This window comes from Poecilia reticulata, linkage group LG20, assembly GCF_000633615.1.
Source record: "Poecilia reticulata strain Guanapo linkage group LG20, Guppy_female_1.0+MT, whole genome shotgun sequence".
In the NCBI taxonomy this organism is placed as follows: domain Eukaryota; kingdom Metazoa; phylum Chordata; class Actinopteri; order Cyprinodontiformes; family Poeciliidae; genus Poecilia; species Poecilia reticulata.
Window position 1 is genome coordinate 12,390,973 of NC_024350.1, and position 12,641 is coordinate 12,403,613.

Consider the following 12,641-nt stretch of genomic DNA (forward strand, 5'->3'; position numbering starts at 1 on the left):
AAGTTCCCATGTCTGGGAAGGCTTTGCAGTTTTGGATGATTGGTCAAACTTTCAGCTCAGGAAAGTATTTTATAACTGCTGCTTGGTGTGTTTATTGTATTAGTGGTGGTGTTTGTTCAGCGAAGTACTCTAACCTCTGAGGCCTTTACAGAACTGCCAGATTTATGTTAAAATTTTATTACCAAGAGGTGAACTTTGCTCACCAATGGTTTTCAGGGGATCAGACATAAGGCAACTGAACACAACTGCACACCACGCTTTTCAGATTTACATATTAAAACATGTACCACTGCACTTTATGATGATGCACTACGTTGTGTTGGTCATTGACACAAAATCCCACTAAAATACACCTTAGTGTTTCAAGCACTAGCTCCAACCTTTTGACTCCATCCCTGTCGCTCACATCAGCTCTCAGACACACATGCTGCCTGTATTCCTGTTAGTTTCTCTTAAGTAGGTCAATATACACATTTTAAAATAACCAGTTAATACCTTTACCAGGGCAATAAAGTTTGACACGAAGCCCAGGTGTTTTACGGATTAAAACGTGAACATAATTTGATACCACTTAGCTCGACAACTTTTAACATGTATTCATACTTCAAATACTTTTTTGAAGCCCGTAAAGTTTCTTTATCCATAATGGAAACTCGATTTATAGCGGCCATATAACTTTAATTAAACACACACATATGTTTTACTTGTACAAGCACTTGACACAGAAGTGCAACATTGTGGTCTGTTAAAATATATGTAGGTGGTATTGCATGGCTGGGAACTCTTTGGGTTTTTTATGAGTTAGCTAGGATTTTGAGTTAAAAAAAAACCTCACTGGAGCTATGAAATATGTGAAGGCTAATAATTCCAGTCAAAATATTTTATGTGGTTATCAGTTTTTCCCAACACTTAATCAAGTCAAGATAATAGAAGATCTTTAGTTCTTCAAATGTATCTATTTTTATTGGAACAGTAAGACAAAACAGGATATTTTAGGAGAAGGTCAACTTTTTAAAAAAGTATTTGTTTCACGTTGACTTTCTATGAATATAAATTTCAGTTTGTCTCCACGTTCCATTCGTAAATACTGTGATGGCATTTCCTGTAAAAGCATCTGAACTGATCGGTGACTGTTGAGTTTTTGATATAATGTATATTTTTTACATTAGTGTTTTTACAATTGTTTTATTTTTTTACTTTTAAGGAAATTTACACAAACTATGACACCCAACAAAGTCAACAGTTGGGCTTATAAATTTATTTCAGACATTTCATTGCAAAGGATCATATAGTCTCCTGGTTAGAGCACTAAAGAAGACTTGGTTAAATGTATGACTTAAATTTAAGACCAGCATTGAAAGGAATTCGCAGAAGGCACAACAAAGCGTCATTTACAGCCTATCTAAACCTTTTTTGATTCAGCTCTCTTTGGTTGCATCATTTTTATGGGACGTGGCAAGGATAGCTGGAGGGAAAGACTGGGGGATGGAGAGGATCGTGGACTAGGTCCTGTACAGGCATTCACATGCCCACGAAGCAGGCAAGTATCATAAAAAAAAAGAAAAGAAAATGACTCACTAATTATTTCAATACAGCACTGAGGCCGCCAGGAAGATGGCTTCATGCACATAAGCAAATGCATATGCTCATGAACAGGTGATACTCATGAAACATGGAAGTAGCCTGTGAGAAAATCTGATATTGTTTTTTTTTTTTTTTTTTTTTGGGGGAGGGGGGTTAAGTTAAAAAAGACAGAAGGAACGGAGCAGTAATTCAGAGAGTTTGTGTCTGACTCGGAGTGGAAGGAGAAAGCAGAAGTTATGTAACGGCATCACGTTTCGTTGTGCGAGGTAAATGCGCCTGACAATTGAAGACATCTCGTTTAGATAACTGGAGTGGTAAGCCACTGTCATCTCAAGGGGAATCTTGCTCCTAATTTCCCCTGGAATCACAAACAGCTGTTGTTTAAACTAGATCACATCACTGTCACATGGCTGCGGGGGCTTGCAGTAGTCGCTCGACTGCAACTCCGAACCTGTCACTACCTACAGCCACTTTTAACGCTGATCCCTAACAGGTATTTTAATGTCCTTGATGTCTCGTGAGACGGTGGAGGTGTAAAAAAAAAAAAAAAAGATAACAAAGAGGAGTCTTATCTTGATAAATAATCTACGTCATCAACTATGACAGTTCAAAAAGCCACAATAACTTGCCGTCCTGCAAATGAAGAGACGGTGTCTTCTGCTGTCTCTTTCCTTAGTCCTTTTATTTTCTAACTAATGCTGTGTGGGCCCCCATCTCTCTCTTTTTTTTTTTCTTTTCCCAGGATCCCATACTTGCACCATGTGCTGTTGCTGATTACAAACATATGGCTTAAATACTGCAGACAATCACCAGACATAACAACAAATGCAAAACACGACACAGAATACGTTCAAAAAATATTTAGCCTTAAAATTCCTTCATGGGTTTTCTGTAACCTGATGCTGGTAGGTTACAAAAAAAAAAAAACATTAAAGATAATGCTATTTTGCGTCATGGATATATGAGCATACAATTGCCAAAGAAATACACAGCTAATAACTTAGAACAAATAATCACCTTTGTAAAACAGTTTTTTTCCTTTTAGTCCTATTGCTATAAAGCATTTCGATCAATTTCAGCCAGTCGTCTGGCTGCACGTTGTGACTCAGGCCACGAAGAATTCTTGCTTCACACAAAGGAATTTTATTGGCCCCATTAAACAATCGTTACCCACTGCCTTAGCCACAGTTGGGTAATTGTAACACCTAGATTGTAACCACACAGTCAACACTTGTTGAACTCCCTAGGAGTATTTTAGACAAAATAGTCATTGTTGTGATTCAATGTTAAACAGAATCACTGCCTGATGCATCCCAAATATTAGTTTACTCTAGTCAAACTAAGACAAAAGTGGCAACATTTTAACTTCCAGTGTATATGTGATGTGTTTTAGGACTATGATGTACATTTTACCCATTCAAAGAGAACTGGTGTGTTTGAGTAAGCTTTGTAGGCTGAACTGGTCACACACACCTTTTTACTTTGGAAGACCCATTTCTACCCAAGTTCTAACTTCTTTGCTAATGTGGAAGATGCCGCGTCAAAGTTTCTTTCCTTGTGTTGCCATCTATTTAGTGAAGTGCACCAGTCCCTCCTGCAGCAATGAAAAAAAAAAACAGCACATAACGCTTATAAACCCCCTGCTCCACGATTTTGATTGTGTTCTCCAGCTTGCATAAATCTGTATTTTCCTCCAAAGATAACAATGATCATTGTAGCCAAACACCCAGGTTTACTTTCATCTGAGGACAGTTACAGTTTTTGACCCTGAGTGCAAATAGCTTTTCTGTCTCTGAGTGGCCTTTTAGCCCATATCAGTAAAGACTTGTTTGACTGCAAAAAGTCACATTTACCACTTTTACCCAGAATACAAGTATTTTGCTTTTATTCTGGGGTTGATATTAGTATTTTAAAACAAAACACATTAATTCCTGGGACACAGTACCTGTCTCATCCCTAACCTGTTTGATTGCTGGATAGTTCCATGCCATTTATAGACATTTAGATGAAAGAATGTGGTACCATCCAGACATCTGGAAATCCAGCCATTGTCTACATCTACTTGTCTCTGCAGGCTCAAAATGGAGCTGGTGTCTTCCTCCAGGTGTCAATAGGTGAGGGGTTGGTTACACCCTCAACAAGTTGACAGTTTATCACAGGACAACACAGAACCAAACCAATCAGATGTTTTTCGGGAAGCACAAAGTAGCTGGAGTACCTGGAGAAAACAAACGGCGAGATTCAAACCCAGAAACTCCCTGCTGCCGGGCCACAGAGCTAACGACTGTGCCAAAGTTGACCATTTTGTAAACAGCTGCTTTCAGCTGTATGTTACATGAAGCTTCAGACTGCGACTCTGAAAACGCCTTTTCCTAAATTACTCAAATCAGTCTCAGGGATATAAAGTAAATCCTTCCTGGGAAATCCGTAGCTCAGCTTAGAATACAGCCGCTGCTCTTACAGCTAAATACTTGAAGTCGCATTTAGATGCCATCTTCATACTCTGCTCTAGTCGGCCACAATATTTTATCTGTATTTACACAAGAAAACGAGAGAAACTGTGATTAACTGCTATTAAGCACCAGGAGTCGGATAGAAGCGGAAATGTAAATTAATGAGTGTGTCCATCTATCCATCTCCTCACTCTGAGCTTTAATGTATGTGATCTTTAAATACCACCCACCCAATTCTTTTGCTGTAGACGGTCTATTAGTGTCTTACTTTAGAAAGGGCAGTAGACTAAATTTTATTTTTACTCATTGATTATTTGATTAAACTGGCTTAGGATGTTTCGTAGACGGTGCGAGATCATTCCTCATGAGACGGGGAGGGGTATGTTGTTTCATGCGTGGGAGTTTTATCTTTATTTGCATGTTTGATCAGCTACATTTTACACATGCAGCAAATTATCAGTGTTGCGCTAAACTAGGCCGTCCACTGCTTTGAATTTACTGTGTACGCCAGTATGCTGCGCTGCATAGCTACATATTACCCTTTTTAACGTGTTCCATTTCCTGTAATCTTAAATCTTTGAGCTGAAAAAGACTGCTCTCGAGTGTTGCTCATCGCCCTGCTATTGTGTGGCATCTGCCTGCTGTGCTGATCACAAAGTAAGAAACAAATCATCAGGTGAGTCAGAGCGAGCAGCATTCCTTCATCAACAATTCCACTGAGGGTTACCACAGTTAGCCCGACACAACACACACACACACACACACACACGCACACACACACACACACACACACACACGCACACACACACACGCACACACACGCTCACACTCTGCAGGTGCGCCATAAATTAAGTGCATGAGTAACTGTCTAGAAAAAAGACATGAACAAAAAATAGAAAAAAAAAAACTGTTCTAAGAAATCTAGAATGCCAACACACTCATTTCAGGGAGGCGTCGCCACAACGTTGGCACAAATCCATACACACAAAACCAAATGCATTTACTTCTATTCGTAGAGCTATTTTATGCCAGTATTGAGTGAGTTTACACTTCAGACTACTTTTCAGTCGATCAATCCATACAGTCAACAATTGAGAAAACCCGTAACAAAAGTCACATTCACCAAAGTCATCAATACACCTCAAAATAAGTTGGTCAGTGTTTCGTTTCTTAATTGTTATGCTGTAACACAATCAAGAAGGCTCATAAAAATAAAATAAAAAACACAAAAGGATTAGACAATTCAAATGGTTGGTATTATTATTATTATTATCATTTAATACCTTTTCACTTTCTGACTGCTTATCCTGGTCATGTGTATTTTTGTTTGCCCAAATGACAGAAATGATATCCCAGCATAAATCGCATAGAGCAGCAACAACGTCTGCACTTTCATGTGAGAGTTGCCTTCATGGTACGCCTGCATGACTTTGTTCTGGACCTGTTTATCCTAAGGACATGAATGCCTTTTTTTTCTCGTTTAAACTGCTCCCTGGTTGCAGTCACAGCGGAATGCAGCACACTGTGCTCGCAAATATGACAATCCAGTTCTTGGCCGTTGTGTGACAAGGCAAAAGGTCACATACTTCAAAGCCTGCACCAGCTTCAAAACAGGGTTCCGCACCTTTGACAGCCGCTGCGCGGTGTTTCTGCAGCAGATACCTGAGAGCCTTTGTTTGCGAGTGGGCAAGTTATGAATCGAGGAAGTTTTAACATTCTACTTAACGATGACAATCTGCTAAGGAAAGCCATTGCTCCATACCTTCTGATGTGCCGACTGTAGCAAACAATGCCTTGATCATGTTTCTCTATACACTAAAAGCAGCTCATTATGACTGTAAGTACAATAGCATTGAAGGTGAGCTAATCGTATCCATACAGGGTACTGATTTTTAGAATCACATAGTTTTTAGTGGCTGGACTAAAAACTGTGCGATTCCAGCACATCATTAATGAAGCTATTTAACAACTTAAAAGGATCAAGGTATTCGAAATCCAGCGACGTACTCTAGGTTCAGTTAGCATGAACAAGCTTGTGAAACTTGGCTGACAGGTTCAGAGGAAATTGAGAGTTTTGTACGTGATTTAAAAAAACTCACAGCTCCAAGCTATTTGAGCTCTTCCTGATCACAAAGAGTGAACAATGGACCGACAGACAAGATATTGGTATTGGCTGATTTCATTTATGAACTTTGCAAAGTCACATTAAATTGCGTTTAATGTCACTTTCCGTTTAAAGGGAACGGATTGCGTTTATTAAAGGACTCAAAGGAGGAATTTGTATACACGTTGTCTTGGGTGTAAATAAGTCTGTAACTCTAAGACAAAAAAAAGGAGAGCTAGTTCTATCTCAATGGCCAGGGAAGGATTTGTCTCCTTATCAAAGCAACACAGGGTAAGATTAAAGAGTCAAAATCCTTGTGTGTATGTTCGTATGCGTGTACGTGTATTTGTTCTGTGTGCCTGCCCCTGGATGTTGTCTCGCCTTCTTTTCCCTCCCTCCTGTCACTGTCCCTGTAGTATTAGGAACTAGCTCCCAGGCTGTCCTCTTTAGCATCCATGCACACCACCATCTTAACCCCTGGAGGAGTTTATATCAGTCATTCCTTTATTTTATTTTATTTTTTTGGGAGAGGTCCGTCTCTCAGTCGTTGCTTCCTTTTAATAATTGCCATGTCTACAGCTAAGTTACGCAAACCTTTTATGTAAAAAAATGCAATCGCTGTAAGTGTATGAGGAAGAAATTCCAAATAAATAACTTTGAATGTGGCAGGGTAGTTGGTGTCAGACAGGCTTAGTGTTTGTGTGTTTTCAGAAAGTGCTGATCAGCTGGTATCATCTGGGATTTTTATGGGACTTTTCATACATGCACAACAATCGTTTGCGTACAGACAAGAGAAACAGTCAACAGAAAAGACTTATGAAATGTCAGAACTCTTGCAAGATGAGTATTTGAAATAACCGTGCATTACAAAGGGTGTGGAAAACCATCTTTGAACGCACAAGTCAAACTTTGAAGGAAATGCATAACAGCAGCAGGTCTCAGTTTCACCTGCAACATTCTGGCGATTGAGGTCAAAAGAAACCATGAAAAGACAGGAAAAACATTTCGTGGATGTACAGCTGAACGTCTGCAGAAACTGTGTGATGTCACCTACTCTGTATGCAAAATATTTGGCCACAGTTTGACACCTTTCTGAATCTATGCACAAAAACAAATCAAAATAATTTTGAAAGCAAAATGATGACCAAGCTAATACTGGCACGGTGTGTCTGTTAAAGTAGCCGGAGAGTCTAAAGCAGTCATTTATCACCAGGTTGGTGGTCACTGGTCTCAAGTTTTTTTATTTTATTTTTTTTATTGTCCTTCATCTGGTTAAAGGTCTGGTATTTAACTATACCACTGCTACATCTTGATCATGTTTTTTTTGTATTGCTGCTGCTGTGCCTGGAAACATTGATCCAGCTTTTACTAACACACAGCTGCTGGGCAGATGGTTATTTAGCCTTAAACAGGGTACAAAAAGTGACTCAATATTCCCCAGGATATATCTCCAAAACAACCACAAATCATTATTCCTCTGCTATGTTGCTTGAACGTTTACACAAGATGCCTCTATGCTAAACATTTTTCTTCCTTCATCTTTGTTATTTGTTTCTGTCTGTCTTGAAGACTGTTCTATGAGTCGTGTTGTTTTATATGATGCAAAACTCGCAAGCGATCTTTAGAAAAATACTTTCCTTTGGCAACAGTTGTGTTAAAAGCCTTGTTCCTCAACCTTTATCTAATCATAGACAGATTTTTGACTGTCTTCCAGGCTGAAATGAAACAAACCCTTTGACACTTGCTCTTGCAGGTAATTATTAGCCTGTAATTAGGCTAATAGCAAAAAAAAAATATGTGACCTCTACTGGTTATGAGAGCTACTACATGTAAAATACTAAAACTGCATTGATTCATGTGCAGTGTACCTGTGATCTCATGTTTAAGATGACCTAAAATCAGCAAAGATTCAAAAACTGCAACATGCAGTTTAGAGAAAACGATAAGCAAAGGCAGACAGCAGTAAAAAAAAAACCAAACAACAACTTAGGAATGCATTTGAAAAATCACATACTTTTTAATCTGAGACCCAAATATGGATCACATTTAAAGCTTATTTTATTTAGCTGCAAGTCAAATGCAACACATAAATCCTTGAGATGCTAATCCTGAAATGAAATTCCAAAATAAAACATGAATGGAAAAATGCTCTTGATGTTGCCCCCAATTTATAAATGTACAGTTTTGAATGCTGGCCTATACCAGTCTCTGCAACAGTGGGTCCAAATCAAGCTGTCAGGGAAACGTGCCAACATGTCCAGAGGGTGTCACCACACATACTGTACCGAGCTACAAAAAGACACCACTTCATGTAGTGGGATTATGATGGGTGCCAAAGGCCAAAGAAGGGGGAAAAAAAAGAAAAGAAGTATGCGGAAAAGAAATATGGGTAGAAAGATGTAAAAGCATAGAATGGACAGGAGAGAAAAGGGGGGAAAAAAAGTGAGAATAGAGACGAGGACAACGAGAAGCAGAAAAGATGAGACGGGAGGTGGAGGATGGCAGGAGGGCGGCCTGCAGATTGCCCAGGACCTGACTGGCACATTCTTGGACGGCTAACAGACGAAGAAACTGAGAGAGTAGGGAGCGGTTGGAGAGTGCAGAAAAGTTTGGGCCCCGGGGACGTTCTGTCCCACTGCCAACCCCAGAAGTGTGGCTGGGAGATAGCAGGCCCACGTGCAGCGGTGAACTATATTCACAGACATGTACATGTGCTGACACTGAAAACTGAACGATGAAATAATTTGTGAATCAAAAGGCTTAGAAAACAAAAAACGTTATCAAAGAAAAAATTATAACATTAAAACATTTAGAAAATAAAAAAGGGAACAGGCAAGTGGTTGGACAGAGAGGAATTCTCACGGTCTTTACTTTGTATTGTAGAGCATTACCATGTTTCAGCTATGAGCAGTTTTCAGCCGTCAATGTGAGGTTTTCAATAGCCAGAGCTGCATCTTTTTACAGGAAACAACCGCATCTTCAGCTGGTTCTCCATTCTGTTTGATTTTCGACATCTGTGTCCTCCACTGTCTCACTGAGCATGTGTTGTGGAGGAGCTCAAGGCCATGTGTACAGGTTGGGGCCAATTATAGGGATTCTCATCAGAGATGAGCTCCCTTTGGCTTCAGGCAGAAGGTACATAGACCAGCTGAGGGTCCACATAGGTCAGTTCTGTTCCCCTCACATTGCTACCCAATTGTGCTTGGTAGATAAATTCACATAAAGACTTATAAAAATGGCCAAATATTTTGGCAAACAAACAAAATAATACTTCTGTAGTTTGGACTTGAACAAATCCACAATGACATAAACGCATTACAGTTCATGTGGTCATTAATCCTGAATTTGAAACTCTGCTTACATTTATTCTAAGTCATGTTTGATATACGTTTTTATAACATTTTAATAACAACTGGATTTAACATAGTTACTTGATTGTTCTATAAAATGGCACTATGTGCCTGTAAAACACAAAACGCCAGCACTTCAAATCAAACAAGTCTTCACAAAGCGAGGGGGGAGTGGCAGGCGTATAAAGAGGATTCTACTCAGAGACATTTAGTTCGGTTCAAACCAGTATGATTTATTTGACTCGATGAACAACACTGACACTGTTGACAAGCCTCGTCTGGGACATGTGGATTGTACATTCCAGACTGGGAAGAAGCTGATTAATATCATATGGGCCAATAAACATTGTGAAGAGCTTTATGAAGAAAACCTTCTGAGGTATCCGTAACGTTTGGAGCATTGTGCAGTCTATCTGTTATTTCTGCTCAACAATTAGCTGTTAAATGGCTTTTGTCTGAGTCTAGACGATGTTGGTGACTAAACAAATGATCCTGTAATTCCCGTCTCATTGCAAAGATGCAAAGTTGAGGAGACTTGATTGCAGAATGAAAGTACACAGTAGCGACTGAAGAGGGAGGATTGTGGGCAGGTGAGGACTAAAACTGGTGAGGTTGAAAGAAACTATGTAGTGTATCTGAGCTGAAAGTATTCCCCACTTACTGATTTAGTCGCTCTGTTTGACCACAGTTATGATAGAAATCAGAATTTAGGTTCACTTTGGCTTTCAACATTGAACTAAAAGCCTTCCAGCCTTGAAGGACAAATTGTGGGCCGAAAAGTAAAATACTAGCATCACTGTATTAGAAGGAACCATAAGCTAAGATGGATGCCTTCTGATTAGTCACTTCATCGGCGTGACTTCAGCTTATCATGTGTGGTATCACAGCTGAAGAAAACAACACAGCAAAAACAGCCAGATTTTATGTGCACACTTTTTTTAGTCGGATTTGCCATGTTGGAGGGAATTTTGGCTGAGAAACTGGATTACGCATGACAGAATCTTCTTAAAGGGGTAGAAAATCAAAGCCCACTGAATCTTTGCCCCATGCACATTGGCTCCAGGATGAAAGACTTGGCCAAACTTTGTGATCTGTCACCGACACTGCAAAGGTTTTTGCCTTTCTCTCTCTCTCTTTCTCTCTCTTTTTTTATGGTCAAATTATCTACTTTTATGCTTCTGAAAACGACAGAAAAAAAGAAAGAAAGAAAGAAAGAAGAAAAAACCCAGAACAGAACTAATCTTTACATTTATTAGTGAAGCTGAATCTGAACCTGGGTTCGGAACTTTATGTCTCGTAGAAAGAAACAAACTTGTGGCCTGGTTGGCACAGCTGTGGTGAGCCCTTAAAGTGGTTTGTGCTGGTGCAGAGGATTAGCAGAGAGCAGGGAAGAGTTGTGTGTGCATGAAAATGTGTGCATGTTTTTGTTGGTGCTGGAGGCGAGCATGTGGTGAGGAGGAAAGATTCGCACCTCCACGCACGCTGCCGAAAACCTGCTAACCGTTGCATTTACAACTTTCAGTATGGTGAGGTAAACACATTTTTAGTGTAAGGACCCCCAGTTTGAAAGCATGGCAAAAAAAACAACATATCCAAGACAGCAAATGTAGAAATCACCCTTATCCTACTTGCAAAATAATGAATTTTTTTTTATTGTTCAACATAGCATATCGCTGAAGAGAGGCTGTAATTTAAGGCTACCAATTTCTCTCAAAAAGATATAAAAATGTGTCCACTGAGATTATGCTAATCCATTAAACACTAAATTTAGACCTTCTGGTTTTATTAAAGTCATATTATTAATAATCATGATCTGATAGAAGAAAAATTAATGTCAGAGCCAGATTTTTCTTTCCCATAATGCATTTGGTGTTGTTAGTTGAAAAAGAAGAAGAGGAAGAAAAAAAAAAAAACGGCACACAGAGGAAGCTTTAAATCCTTGTCAAGAAGAAACACATTAGGCTTGAGCAAGATGTTCATTTTGGAAACATGGTACAAAGGTAGGTACGGCGGTCCATTAATTACAATAATCACATCGTAGGTGTTAGAATAATTCATTAGCTCAGATTTAGTTAAGGCTTCATTTAATAAGTTCTAGCTGGTCAGGAGTCGACGAGATGGGAGGCGGGAAGATGTAGGGTGGGAGAGAGGGAAACAAAAAAAAAAAAGAAAAAGGGAAGAAAGAAACGAAGGGATAGGGGTTGGGGGTGTCAATTAAACCATAAGGCCTGGATTGTCAATTTGTGTTTGAGCGTTCCACTGGGGGAACCGTTCCATCCCTTTTTAAGAGATATATCATTTTATAAAAGACCAAAGGGAGGGAAACGGAGACAAAAAAACTGGGGGATGGAAGGATGGTTGTGAGATAGGGGAGGGATGGAAAGAGGGAGTTACAAAGGAGGGGAGGCTGGTTAGGGAATCAGTTTTGCCTACTATATTTAACTGACCCATAAATCTGTTTTTAAATTCCCCTCCATTTAAAAACACCCAGGCGAACTGGAGAGAAGAGAAGACGCAGGAAGGGAAGACGGGAGGAATTCTCTTTTTTGCAGCGGCTGTTAAGTACCACAATCCATGCATAGCCGGCGCTACATTTATCCTAACAATGTAATTGGTCCAGCTCCCTAGGCTGGTGGCTCAGTTACTGGCCCTCCCTCAGGTCCCCCAATATATGCGAGTCGGCAATGCGTGTGTGTGCGCCCGCGCACGTGCGTGCGGTCGTGCGTGCGTGTGTGCGCGTGTGTGGCCCTCCCTACAGGCCAGAAATAAAGTGAAATCAGTGATTTCTGTTGAAGAATGAGAGACGCCGAGGAGCTAACGCTGCTAATGCTGCTAACGCTGCTAACATTAACGATGCACACCTGCTGAAAACAGCACTGTGGGGCTACGGCTGTGTCTGTCTGCATATTTGTGTGCACGTGTAGGTACACAAAAGTCGATTGGGAGTTGAGTTGCAGATTGCACCATGGGCAACAGATGAAAAACAAAGCGGTTGCTCACACACTTAAACAGTCCTGCTCAAACATCAATGCACCCCCCCCCCCAGCCCTCACCCCACACCAGCCTCTCCTCCTCCTCCTGCATTGCTGTTTGACACATGAACGTACTATACAGATATCACTGCACATGCACACCCTGCAACACACACAC